Below are 14,538 nucleotides of genomic sequence, written 5' to 3' on the forward strand. Positions count from 1 at the left end.
ACAATGCTGTACAATGCTCTGCACACAGTAAGAGCTCAGTAAACACCATTGATGGTGATGATTGATGATTGAGGGCCTTAAGTGGAGGAGGCTGGCATGATTTCTTTTTCCCAGTACCGTTTCCTCATAGATTCTAAAATGTCTTCTCAGAGGCTACTTTTCTGTCATCTGGAATCATTTTTGTGATCGTGTCTCTTTCTGATTCCTTCCTTACGATCTAGAATGCCCCCTTAACCGACTCTTTCCTCTGTCTGTGTTTTTGACCGCTTATTCACTGAAGATAATAATAATAATATTGGCATTTGTTAAGCACTTACTAGGTGCCAAGCACTCTATAAGATTCAAACTAACCAGCTTGGACGACAGCCACTGTCTCACATGGGCTCACAGTCTTCACCCCATTTTACAGATGAGGAAACTGTACCACAGAGAAGTGACTCGAACAAGGTCACAGAGCAGACATGTGGTGGAGAGGGGATTAGAACCCAGGTCCTCTGACTCCCAGGCCCGGGGTCTTTCTGCTGGCTATTCTGCTTCTCCGTTTGGTAAGCACTACCAGAGCACTGTTCTAAGACCCTGGAGAAAACATTAGGATATGTCAAGGGGCTTGCAATCTTATGGGGGAGGCAGACATTCAACTGAATTACAGACGGGAAGCAACAGAGTTGGACATAATCCTTATGGGACTGAGGTAGGATAAGTATCCAAGTCCTTGGGGGTAAAGACCTAAGGGGCCAGGCAACCCAGAAGGAACGGTGAATAAAAGGGTGCGTGGAGGCAGGGGAAAACCACATACCCCAAATTCCCCAAGTACTACATTGCAATATTCCCAAGCATTGGGAATCAATTCCGGGAGAGCAGCTGGGTTCTAGGGAGAAGGAGGCTAGCCACTTAATGTTAAAATATTGCACGGAAAGTCATCCGGGACCATATTAGCCAATCAGTCAATCAATGGTATTTATTGAGTGCTTACCGTGTGCAGAACGCTGTATTAAGTGCTTGGGACAGTGCAATATAACAGAGTCAGTAGACGCGCTTCCTGCCCACAGTGAGCTTACAGACTAGATGGGGGGACAGAAATGAATATAAATAAATAAATTATGGATATGGACATCATTACTGTGGTGCTGAAGGAGGGGTGAATAAAGGGAACAAATCCAAGTGTAAGGATGATACGGAAAGGAGAGGAGATGGCTTGGTCAGGGAAGACATCTTGGAAGAGATGTGCCTTCAATAACGCTGTGAAGGTGGGGCGTGTGATCTGTAATGAACATAAGATGGATCAGCTGAAATCCGAATGTCTTATGATTCTGGATAAATAGCAATTTAGTCAGGGAAGGATTTGGAATCTGGGAAGTCAAGGGAAGGGAGACGGGCATAGCGGAGTGGTCAAGACTGTAAGCTCCTTGTGGGAGGAGAACGTCTCTGCCAATTCTGTTGTGTTGTCCTCTCTGAAACGCTAAGTGCAGTGCGCTGCAAAGAGAAAACGCTCAATAAATACCGCCGATTGACTGATCACCAGGGAAGGAGAAACGACAACACTTAGTACAGTGCAGTTCACAACCAGAGGGTTTGGAAACATACTGGGGGCAAATGTCAGGTCAAAAAGAGGGGATCCTTATTCTGGAAGAATGTATGCCCCTGCAGGACCCTCCCCAGGGAGGTCTTCATGTCCCGGCTCCTCAGGATGTAGATGAGGGGGTTCAGTGCGGGGGGCACCATGGTGGGGAACACGGATACCAGCAGGTACAGGGTCGAGGGGAAGTCAGACATGGGCTTGAGGTAGGCGAGAGGAAGATGGTGACGACGACGAGGTGGGGCAGGCAGGTGGAGAAGGCTTTGGCCTGGCCCTCGGCAGCCGGCATCCTCAGCACGGCCTGGAAGATGAACACGTACGAGACCACGAAGAGAATGAAGGAGATGAAAGCCAAGCTAAATGCAGTGGCTACGCTGACGTCGACGACAACGTGCGTTTCAGAACAGGAGATCTTCAGTAAGGAAGGGATGTCGCAGAAGAACTGCTGGATCAAGTTAGAGCCACAGAAGCTCAATGTTAATGTCCTGGCTGTGTACAACTCCCCGAACAGGCCCCCGCTGAACCACGAGGCGATGGCTATTTTCCCACAGGCCCCTCGGTCCATGATGACCTCGTAGCGCAGGGGGCGGCAGATGGCAGCATAGCGGTCGTAGGATATGGCCGTGAGGAGGCACAACTCTGAGAAAGCAAACGAAATCACTGAAACGACCTGAACCACACAGCCCCATAGAGAGATGGCTCTGCCATTGGTCAGGGAGTTGTGGAGACTTGGGGATGGTGACGTAGATGAGGCAGAGGTCGAGAACGAACAGGTTCCTGAGGAAGACGTACATGGGGTTGTGGAGGCGCCGGTCGAGGGTGGTGACGGCTACGATGAGTAAGCACTCGATTGATTGATTAATTGATAATAATCCTTTTACACATGCTAAAAACAAAGAGCCAATCTCCATGGCCACCATTCCCTGTAGACGGCTGGCATTATGATCTTTTCGAGCATGGTGGTCCCGGATCTTGAGGTCTCAGCAACTGGCTGTACCTCCTTCGCCGTGGGAGACTCCACGGTCACCAGTAATTCCCAAGTGAATGACCCCAAGGAGTGGGGCTAGAAGGGCCTATGATCTCAGGGAGAAGAAGGTTCTACTGCCATTTTAGAGGCATTTCCCCTCTATCATTCTCTTCAGGGTGGACTTCATGTCTCGGTTCCTTAGGCTGTAGATAAAGGGGTTCAGGGTGGGGGGGCACCAAGGTGTAGAACACGGACACCGGTAGGTCCAGGGCCGAGGGCGAGTCAGACACGGGCTTGAGGTAGGCGAAAGTTCTGCTTACTACGAATAAAGACACGACGACGAGGTGGGGCAGGCAGGTGGAGAAGGCTTTAGACCTCGGAGGGCGGCATCCTCAGCATGGCCCGAAAGATGCACATGTAGGAGATGAGAATGAAGGATATGTAAGTCAAGATGAATGTAGTGTCCATGCTGACATCACCTTGTATCCCCCAGTGCTTAGAACAGTGCTTTGCACATAGTAAGCGCTTAACAAATACCATTATTATTATTATTATTATTATTTTATTATTTTCGATGACAACGTGCGTTTAGGAACAGGAGATCTTCTTAAAAAAGGGATGTCACCGACGAACTGTTGGATCAGGTTAGAGCCACAGAAGCTCAGTGTTAATGTCCAGGCTGAGAACATCGCCCTGAACAGGCCCCCGCTGAGCCAGGAGGAGGCCCTCCGTCCATTATGACCTGGTAGCGCAGAGCACGGCAGATGGCGGCGTAGGGGTCGTAGGACATTGCCGTGAGGAGGAACAGTGCCGAGAAAGCAAACAAAATCACAAAAAAGACCTGAGCCACCCAGCCCCATAGGGAGATGGCTCTGCCATTGATCAGGGAGTCGTGGATGGATTTTGGGACGGTGTCGGAGATGAGGTCAAGGACGGACACGTTCCTGAGGAAGACGTACATGGGGTTGTGGAGGCGCTGGTCGAGGGCAGTGATGGCGACAATGAGGAGATTCCCCATCAGGGCTGCCAGGTAGAACAGTAGGAACACCGCGGCCTGGGCAAGCTGCAGCTCCCGTACCTCCGAGGATCCCAGGAGTAGGAAGTCCATCACCATAGTGGTCTTGGTCATTTTCACGGAAAATCTGTGGATTTCCCTTGGAGGCACAGAAATTGATTCTGTTATTCATAGCCTAAAAGGCAGTCTAGTAGACAGTCAATCACTGGTATTTATTAAACACTTACTGTGTGCAGAGCACTGTACCAAGCGTTTGGGAGGACAAGGTTGGTAGATTCATTCCCTGCCCACATGAGCTTACAGTCTAGAGAGGGAGACTGGCATTAATATCAATCAGTAAGTGATGGAAATGTACATATGTGCTCTGGAGCTTAGAGTGGGGTGAATAATTGATCAATATTGAATTCCTCCTGTGTGCAGAGCACTGTATTAAGCGCTTGGGAAGGTACAGTAGACCAGAGTTGGTAGACCCAGTCCCTGCCAGCAGTGAGTTTCCAAGCTATTCTAACCTCAGTTTCATTGTCCTGTGACCTCCTCTTGGGATCCTGGCATCTTAGTCTCGACCGGTTTCAACTAGAGGTTAGCAGCATGGATTAATGGAAAGATCCCGGGCTTGGGAGTCAGAGGACGTGGGTTCAAATTCCGGCTCTGCCACTTATCTGCTGTGTGACTTGGGCAAGCCACTTAACTTCTCTGTGCCTCAGTGACCACATCTGCAAAATGGGGTTGAAGACTGTGAGCCCCACGTGGGACAACCTGACTACCTTGTATCTACCCCAGCGCTTAGAATAGTGTTTGACATATAGTAAGTGCTTAAGAAATACGGCAATTATTGTTAGCCCACGCCTCCCAACTCAGAGAATTTTCTTCTTCGGGCAGTCAGTATCTTTTCCACAGCGACTGGTTTGCCACCCACATCCCACGTCTGGCCACTCCTCTCATATGTAGCCTTCTCCTTGCATCTTCTCTGCCTTCTTGCTTTTTATCTAGCCCTTCTTTACAACCTGGACTTGTATTCTGTGTCTTCCATTCTGGTCTGTGATTAGGATGTAGCATAACCTAAATGGAAAACGCACGGACCTGCATTCTAATACCAGCTCCACCACCTACCCTTTTTTTGGTGATATTTGTTAAGAGGTGCCAGGCAGTATACTAAGTGCGGGGATAGATACAAGATAATCGGGTTGGACACAGTCCATGTTCCACATGGGGGTCACAGTCTTAATCCCCATGTTACAGATGAGGTAACTGAGGCAGAGAGAAGTGAAGTGACTTGCTCAAAGTCGCATAGCAAATAAGGGGTGGAGCCGGAATTAGAACCCATGTCCTCTGGCTTCCAGACCTATGGCCTTTCCCCTAGGCCACACTACTTTTCAGCTGCTTCTCACACATGGACATATTCTTATACTCTGATGCTTACCCTATCTGTAATTCATTTTATTATCTATTTCTCACTGGACTAAGTTTCTTGAGGGCTGACATTGTGTCTACCCATTCTGTTGTGCTGGACTCTCCCAAGCACATAATACAGCGCTCTGCACACAGTCAGTTGTAAATTCCGTGGGGGCGTAGATCGTGTCTATCAACTCAGTTGTATCAGTACAGTTCTCTGGACCCAGTACCTGCTCCACAAGTACAATGGATGGATTGAGTGATTGACTTTGATTCACCACGGCAGTCCAGGGTTGGGGATGCTGAGTTCCTCCTCGTCGTCTCCTCATGCGGGTTTGTGGCCGGGACGGGAAAGAGTGTGGCATAAAACCAGTGTTCCGGGCTCCTCGGAGACAGTAGCTGCTGTTCTGGGTGGGACGGGAAGAGGGGGTTCCCCTGGGATGAACAGCCCCGGGCTCATCCCGAGAGACTCGTTATCTGGAAGACTCAGGTGTCCACAGGTGACGTTATCTCCGACGTTCAGCAGGGCTTATACAGTTCCATTAATGTTACCTCTCTCACCCACGAGAATGTCCATGGTCACAAATTCACTCAATCGTTTTTGGCGCGTGTGAAGTACTGTAGTAAGCACTTAGGGGAGTAGAATACAAAAAAACAGACATATTCACCGTTCACAATGAATTTAAAATGTAGAGATATTCAGATAACGAATGAGACTCTGACAAACAATAGTTATATGACCCTCCTCTGAGCTCTCACTCTCTCCACCTTTAGAGATTTATTAAGAGCACCTCTGCTCAAGAGCCCTTCTCCGATTAAGCCTCCATTTCCTCTTCTACTCCTTTGTTTGTTGCCCTTGCACTTGGATTTGCACACTTTATTCACCCCGCTCTTACCCCCCCGCCCTTATGTTCGATCTGTAATTTGTTTATTTTTAGTAATGGCTGCCTCCTCGTCTAGATGGTAAACTTGTTGTGGCAGGGAATGTCTGTTCATTGTTGTACTGTACTCTTCCAAGCGCTTAGTGCAGTGCTCTGCACACAGTAAGTGATTAATAAATACGATTGATTGATTGGTAATAAGAACATCACAAATACTACAGACAAATAGCCAATATCCACAGCCACTACTGTCTGTAGATGGCTGACATTTTAATCAATTCAGGAATGGAGGACCTTGAGCTTGATGTCTCAGTAACCAGGCCTGCCATCTTTCCCCACAGGAGGCTCCCGTGGGACCGATGCCAAGGGGTAGGGACCCGCCGTTATTAGGGCTAGAAAGGTGTTCTGCCGCCATTTTAGAGGCATTTCCCCGATATCATTCTCCTCAAGGCGGCCTTCACGTTCCCGTTCTTCAGGCTGTAGGTGAGGGGGTTCAGGACGGGGGGCACCACGGTGTAGAACACAGGCACCAGCAGGTCCAGGGTCGAGGGGGAGTCAGACATGGGCTTGAGGTAGGCAAAGGCGTCATTTACTAGGAATAAAGTCATGACGGTGAGATGGGGCAGGCAGGCAGAGAAGGCTTTGGTCCGGCCCTCGGTGGCCGGCATCCTCAGCACGGCCCGGAAGATATACACGTACGAGATGACGATGGCGAGGACATAACCGAAGGTGAGGCCGACTGAGACGGTTTTTGCCACAAATTCCTGGAGATTTCCAATGGGCCCCACAAGACCGATGAGCTGAGGATGTCACAGAAGAACTGTGGGAGGACGTTGGACCTCCAGAAGGGGACGGAAAAGGTGGATATGGTGTGCGTTATCGTGCTCAGTATGCCAAAGAGCCACGAGGCAGCCGCCATCTTCCCACAGACCCCATCACCCATGATGACCCCATAGCGCAGGGGGAGGCAGATGGCCACGTAGCCGTCGAAGGACATCGCTGTAAGCAGGGGAGTCTCTGCACAGGCACAGAGTATGAACACAAACACTTGGAAAGCACAGCTCAGGGAGGAGATTTCTCTACGGTTGGTCAGGGAGTTGTGGATGGACTGGGGGACGGTGACGGAGATGAGGCAGAGGTCGAGGACGGACAGGTTCCTGAGGAAGAAGTACATGGGGGTGTGGAGGCGCTGGTCGAGGACTGTGATGGCAACAATCAGGAGATTCCCCGCCAGGGCCGCCAGGTAGACCAGAAGGAAAAGCGTGGCATAGACAAGCTGCAGCTCCCGGATCTCCTAGAAACCAAGCAGGAGGAATCCCAAAACCCACGTGAGATTGGCCATTTCCTTCTGGAAGATGGTTTTATCCACCCTGGTAGGATGAGAGGGCAGTAAAAACTGAGAAGTAAAGTAGAATTCTTTTCCAAGTAATATCCAGGTCTTTGTAGGCATTAACACATTATTTATTCTTCCCTTCATTACTTCACCTAGGCTTGGGAGTCAGAGGTCGTGGGTTCTATTCCCGGCTCTGCCACCTATAAGCTTGGTGACTTTGGGCAAGTCACTTAACTTCAATGGGCCTCAGTTATCTCATCTGTAAAATGGGGGTTAAGATTGTGAGCTCCACACGGGACAAGTCTATTACCTTGTATCTACCCCAGCGCTTAGAATAGTGCTTGGCACATAATAGGCGCTTAACAAATACCTCCTCTCTGATCTCCTATCCTCCTGTCTCTCCCCGCTTCAGTCTACACTTCATTCTGCTGCCCGGATTAGTGGCTCAGTGGAAAAAGCCCGGGTTTAAGAGTAAGAGGTCATGGGTTCTAATCCCGGCCCCACCACATGTTTGCTGTGTGACCTTGGGCAAGTCACTTAATTTCTCTGAGCCTCAGTTAACTCATCTGTCGTTGCTCCCCGGGGTTTCGGGGGCAACTCTCGGGTTCTTACCCTTTCCGGGTCTTCGGACGTCTCCGGACGCAGGCCGCGCGTTCACACCAGGAAGAGTCAGCCAGAGGTCCAAAGCTTGGTAGCCATTTATTTGCTATCAGCGATTACATAGTTAATAAAGAAAGAGAGAACGAGAGAGAGAGAGAAAGGGAGGGAGAGAGAGCACCTGTGTGTGTGTGTGCGTGTGCGTGCACCCCCCCTTGTCTTGTTCGTCTCTTATACCCCCCGTTGCCCGGGGGCAGGATTTTCTCAGGCCATGTAGCACACTCACTCGCCACCCTCCAGCCACTAGCCTAGCAACAGCTCTGTCCATCACGAAGCGTTTGCTCTGGCTGGCCCCCAGCCACCCGTTGCCAACCATTGCTGGCTGGCCTTGAGGTTGCCTCCGAGCTTTGCAGGTGCAAGCTTGTTTTTCTTGCCCTGGTCCCTTTATCTCCTGTTGTTGAGTCTGTTTGGCTTTGAGCCGTTGGGTACGGTTTGTGTGCACATACTCCCTATCTTTCCCACGCTCCCCACGTGTCCCCCTCCCGTTATGGCGGGGACCGCTAAGGGCGTCCGCGCAATGGGAGCATCTCGACCTGAAGCTCGCGGACCACCCGGGCAACAATGGAGCAAAAGAGACGAAGGAGGCATGGGAGGCACATGAGCAAAAGCAAACCCCCCCCCCCAGTGGCGGCAAGGACCGAGACCAGCCAAGGGGCCAATCCCCCGGGCACCACGCGTTTAATCCAGTCCCAAAGTTCCTCCACCGCGTCCTCCCCGCGGCCTAGGTCGTCCCAAGCCTTGGGGAAGCGCAGCGACTGGGCGTTGAGCTCGTCAATAAGGCGGCACAGTTCCTGTAACTCGCCGGTCACGTTGGCGGCCAGGAAAGGTCCCTCCAGGTGTTTCTTTACTCCGTCCCAGGAGGCAGGGAACGAAGAGTTGGTGGCGTTGCAGCGGAGCGGAAGCACGCAGACATGCCGATACCGGTAGTCGCATTTCACCGCCTGCCGTAGGGACAGGAGGCGAACCTCGTCGCCGAGCGTCTCGATCACGTGCTCAAGGCCGATCAGCTCCTGCTGCAGGGAAGCGTCCAGGTGACGCTGAACCCCCCACGCCAGTTGGGTGGAGTGCATGAAGGCCGAGAACTGAGACGCGAGGAAACCAGTCCGATCGTACAGATTCAGGATTTGCCATTCCTGGAAGGCGGAAAACGCGAGGTTCGCGATACCCAGCATGGCCTTAAGTAATTCCCTGCGGGTGCGCAAGCCGCGAAAGCGGGTCGCTAGGGTGTGCCATCGATGGTCGGAGGCCTGGGAAAACCAAGGGTCAGCGGACTTAACGGGTATAAGGGTGTAGCGGGGCCGCCGGACCAGCCAAACGGCATAATCAGCCACACCCTCCGTGGTCATGGGTCGCGCCCGAGACATAAGGACGCATCGTGAGGAACCCGTGGTGGACAAGGAAAAGTCGCCATAAGCGGACCGGGAGGCAGTAAGGTTCCAGCTGGGATCAGTACTTGGGCAGGCTATAAGCGCGTAAGGGGCAGGGATAAGGGCGTTCCCTTGAAAGGCATAATCATGGTCGGCACAATTGACCTGCAAGTGCAGGGAAACGTTCAGACCCTCATGGAAAATAATACGATACACCGAGAAAGGGTAATCCTGGCACGTCGCCCCATCAGGGCAGGTGCACGAGTGGACCCTGACGGTCGCAGTGGGAGAGCGTAGGGAAGTAAAGGCTTTCCAGAGAGCGGGGTGGTGCGTCCCCCACGGTAGCGCATAAAGCCCTGGCGCGGCCGCCTCCGTATATGTGCGGTCCCCAATGTGGTCATCCCAGGAGAGCAGGAGGGTACCGTTATCACTATGGGGAATACAGCGGAATATGCCCGTGGAACAGTCAGTTAGAGGCATCCAAACCCCACCCCGACCCTCGGCGCACATTCTCCCGGGACCGGGGAGCGAGCTCGCATTTCGGATATAGCCGAAGTACCCCCCGCTTCCCTCGCTGGATTTTGTGCCGCCGGGGGTGCACTGAAGTGTGCCGTGGATCCCCAGCAGGGTAAGGTTTCGGTGTGTGGGGTGCCCCTGACCTTGGGGTATGTTGACTTCCAGCGTATAAGTGAAATTTAGCAACCGCAAGCAAGATCTGGTTACCTCGGGATGGTTCGAGAAAGCCCCATTGCCGGTGTACCAGCATATGGGGGGACCAGTGCTGCGCAAGATAGCGCCCCGAATACGGATGTCATGCTGGTCAGTGTCCGGGGACTGACCCCGGTGCTGGCCCGTGAGCTTGGTCACGTTCCCTTGAAAGGAGAGTTGGGGGGAGTCCTCCCTCCAGGAGACCATGCGCAACAAAGGCACATTGGCGAGGAGGGCCCACCTCCAAACTCTGCTCTGCTCCTCAACATCCTTCAGGTGGCTATTTACCAGAGCAGTCCAGCTAATCCGCATCCCGGCCTCCCTCCCCACCGCGCCCCCGGGAAGAAGAAGGGGAAGGGGAAGGGGAAGGAGGGGGAGGAGGAGGGGAATCAGGGCGCTGGGACTTCCCCTGCGGCTGGGCATCGTCTTCCTCGACGAGGCGGAGATGTCGCGAGGAGATCCAAACGGGGCCGTCACCTGTGGAGATGCAAGCATACCCTCGACCCCGAATTAGTACCGGATCAGGACCGCGCCAATCGCCCTCCACAGTACGCCACATCGCTCGCCCCACAGTGCGGGCGTGCGGGTGGTGGCGCCGGGGTTCCACGGTCGCGGACCTGTGGCAGAGTTGCCGCATGGCGGGGGAGAGTCCCGTCTCCCGATCAACAGATAGAAAGTTATGGGTGTACGTTGCCTTGTCTAGGGCGTACTGCGTGACCCGCTTCCCCACCCCCTGCTTATGCAGGAGAGTTTTCAGCGTCCTGTTTGCCCTTTCCACTATACCTTGACCGTTAGAGTGGTAAGGTATCCCGGTAACATGGGAGATGCCAAAGGAGGAGAAAAAGAGGGACATGGCTTTGGAGACATAGCAGGGGCCATTATCCGTCTTTATCTCCTGGGGTGTGCCTATAGTGGCAAAGCAATGGTACAAATGGTTTTGCACATGTTTTGCGGCTTCTCCTGCTTGGCGTGTCGCCAGCATGAATCCGGAGAAGGTGTCAACGGTCACATGAATTGTGGAGGTCCCCCAATGGGCGACATCCATTTGCCACAGCTCGTTCGGCGTGAGCCCCCGGGGGTTCACTCCCGTCGACCCTGCCGGCCGTGGGGTGAACGGAAGACAGCGAGTACAGCGCCGGACAATAGACCGGGCCTCCTCTCTAGTGACCCCATACAGCCGACGGAGCGAGGTGGCCGGGAGATGGAACTCCCTATGCGCCGCAGCCGCGGCATCCAGCCCCATTAGTGACGGCCCTGTGGGGTGTAGGCTGGCATCCACAGTGCGGTTGCCGTCAAAGATCGGCCCTTGTCCGTCCATGTGGGAACGGACGTGCATGAGGTATACCTTACATTCCCTAGCCGCTACGGCAGCCTGAAGCCGAGAGATCATGTTCCCAATCTCCGAGTACCTGTCGAAAAGTATGGAGGTTTCGATTCGCCGGGCAAGATTAAAGGCATACAGGCTATCCGAGATAATGTTGATCGCCTGGGGGTAGTTAGTCATTGCCCATATGATAGCGAAAAGTTCATTTCGCTGAGTCGAGCCGTATGGTGTGTCGAGCACCGACAAGGCACCGGTGGTCTGATTGAAAACTGCCGCCCGGTGTTCCTTGGTGGCGTCTGTAAAGACATTGTCTCCTCCGACCGGAGTATCAGAGATCACCCGAGGGATCAGAATGTCCGATCCCCCGTATAAGTGGCTAAGAGTCAACGGGGAACGTTCCGTAAAGGTGGCCTGCTGTAGGAGCATGGCCCACAGGAAGCTGTCCCTGGCTATCGCCTCAAGGTCTCCCATGGCTATCCCGACATGGACTATAGGGTAAGTGGCCGAAAGCGCCACTACCCTCTGTATGGCATTCTGGCAAAAGCGACCGAGAAGCTCAGTCTCCTTCGGGAGAACACGGGAGGGGTTTCGAGGATAACACCATTCGAGAATCTCGGCTCCTTGGTGTATAGCCGCGAAAAGGCTACCCTCCCGAAATATCGTGACCTCCATGGGGAGGTGGGGTTCAGCTCGAGAAGTATGGCTACCCGCCAACCGCTGTGTGATTTCTCGGAGTGCGCTTTTCGCGGACTCCGTCCATTCGCGGTGCGATTTAAGATTGGGGTCTCCTTTTAGGAGATCGTACAGGGGTTGCATGAGGGCGGAGGGGATGGGCGTTCTCGCGCGCATCCATTGAATCCTCTCTACCAAACCCTGCATATCGTGTAACGTGACATATTTTCGGGGGTCAATTTGGGGTGGTCTTTGAGTCACCCGGGTCTCGGTGACGTCAAACCCAAGGTACGTGTACGGGGCTGATTCTTGTACCTTCTCTGGTGCTACGAATAAACCCTGGGCTGTGAGGGCAGCCACAACTCGCCGGGTGAGCATCTGTACCTGCCCTTGGTCGGGCATACCCAGAAGGATGTCGTCCATGTAATGGACGATCGTCGCCCCCGGGTATTCCTTGCGGAAAGGGGCGAGTATCCGCCCCACGAACCACTGGCATATGGTGGGACTACAAGACATGCCCTGTGGCAGCACCTTCCACTGGTACCGGAGTGCTGGTTCCGCGAAATTCGGGCTCGGGACAGTAAAAGCAAACTTCACCCTGTCGTCAGGGTGTAACGGGATGCTGTAAAAGCAGTCCTTAATGTCTATGACCCGGATCTGGTGATTTTTTGGAATCATGTTAGGGGAGGGCAATCCGGGTTGTAGGGGTCCCATTGGCACAATGAGCGCATTGATTTTTCTTAAATCCATGAGGAAGCGCCACTTCCCCGAGGCTTTCTTTTTTATAACGAATACGGGGGCGTTCCAGGGGCTGAACGATTCCTCTAGGTGCCCCTGTGCAAATTGGAGTGCAACTAGTTCCCTCAGCGCCTGCAGCTTGTCCTTGGTCAGGGGCCACTGGTCCACCCATACCGGTGGGTGTGGAAGCCATACCAGTGGGGGTGTGGACAAGCCCCGGAACCCAGTGGCCCCACCTAAAAAGGATCAGCTTCATCTATAAGGTGGGCTCCCAGCCCCTGCAGCACATCTCTACCCCACAGATTCATACGGAGCCCTTGAACGCACAGCGGGACGAACGCACCTTGCCTTCCCCGGCAAGACCAAATCAACGAACGGCCCGCCTCTCTTGCGGCTTGCAGTCCACCCACGCCTTGCACCCCCATCGAGTGGTTTGCTAGGGGCCACTCCGCCGCCCAGTAGCAATCCTGAATAACGGAGCGATCGGCCCCGGTGTCCAGGAGCCCTTTAAGGGGCTTTCCCTCAACTAAGAGGGTCCGCCACGGTTTATCAAGGGTTATTTCTTGTATTATTCCAATAGCCGGGGGCGGGGGATCAGGGGGCGGGGGGTCAAGGGGCGTAGCGCGAGCAATGACCATTCCCGATCCTAGGTATATACCATACGGATGATGGTTGGTGAGGGGAATCTTCCCGGGCCCTTCCCCCCGTTCGGACGAATGAACGACCCCCGCCGCTCTTGTCTGAAGCCCCACCACTAGGGCCCTCCAGGGGAGGGGCTGTACTGGGACGTTTACAGTGTCCCCGGGTCGGATTCCCACTGGGGCCAGGCATCGGACTTCAGCCCAAGTGGCTCCCGGGAGCGAAGCCTCTGGTACTCCTCTATGAGAGAAACCTTTTTCGGGCTCTCTTCCGCGGCTGACACGGGGAACGCGTGATTCGGGGCCCGCGCGGGGCTCCTCCACCCGTTTCCCGATGCCGTTCGGGGTCTTCGCCTCGAGCGGCATTGTTTCCATAATGCCCGTGCTTCCCACATTCAAAGCAAGTCACACCCTTTCTCGGCTGTGCTGGGGGGCACCTTTTGTCCTGAGCTCGGCATTGAGCCATCAGGTGTCCCATCCGTCCGCACCGAAAGCACTGCCGCCCCCTTTCCCCGACTCCTGATAATCCTTTCATTATCGCCCCCGCAAGCATCTGCGCCTTGTACTCTTCTCTTCCAACCCCTTCGCATCTTTGCAGGATGTCTCCTAATGTGGCCTCTCTGGGCAGCCCTGCCAATGCTTTCCTGCAGGCACTATTTGCGTTCTCTCTGATCATCTGCTTCAATACAATTTCGGCGCCGTCCCCATCCCCTATAATACGGGTGACCGCGGACTGCATGCATGAAACGAAATCTTGAATCGCCTCGTCCGGGCGCTGTCTGATCTGCGTTAAGGGGGAGCGATGGTTCCCTTTCTCGGGAACCTTTTGCCAGGCAGTTAGGGCAACCCTGGCAATCACCATATACGTCTCGGGCTCGTAGTTGACCTGCATCTCAGGAGTCTCGAATCGTCCCGTCCCGGTCATAGCTGCAAAAGCCTCGACGGGGTTCGGGAAACCCCATCTACATATTAGTTCTTTCGCAGCGGCGGTAAACTCAGACATCCATATAAGGCCCTGTCCGGGATCCAAACACCCGCGGGCAAGGGATTTCCAATCATTCGGGGTCAAAACGCTTTCCAGGGACATAGTGTCCAGGAGCTGGCTCACATAAGGGGAGCTGGGACCATAGGCGACACACGCCGCCTTCAACTCTTTGAGTTTCGCCCAAGGTATCGGGGCGAAACCTCGTCCCCCGTCTGGTCTTTCTATCACGGGGAATACCTCCCATCCCGTGACGTCCTCTCCCCTCGCCACCGCCTCTTCCAAAGC

The 14,538-nt window shown here is 53.7% G+C and overlaps 1 pseudogene; it reads right to left on the reverse strand.

The window, feature by feature from the left end:
- Positions 1-1,596: 1,596 nt before the first annotated feature.
- On the reverse strand, positions 1,597-14,193 carry LOC119922559 (annotated as a pseudogene).
- Positions 14,194-14,538: the final 345 nt, after the last annotated feature.

Source organism: Tachyglossus aculeatus, unplaced genomic scaffold, assembly GCF_015852505.1.
Source record: "Tachyglossus aculeatus isolate mTacAcu1 unplaced genomic scaffold, mTacAcu1.pri scaffold_108_arrow_ctg1, whole genome shotgun sequence".
Classification (NCBI taxonomy): Eukaryota; Metazoa; Chordata; class Mammalia; order Monotremata; family Tachyglossidae; genus Tachyglossus; species Tachyglossus aculeatus.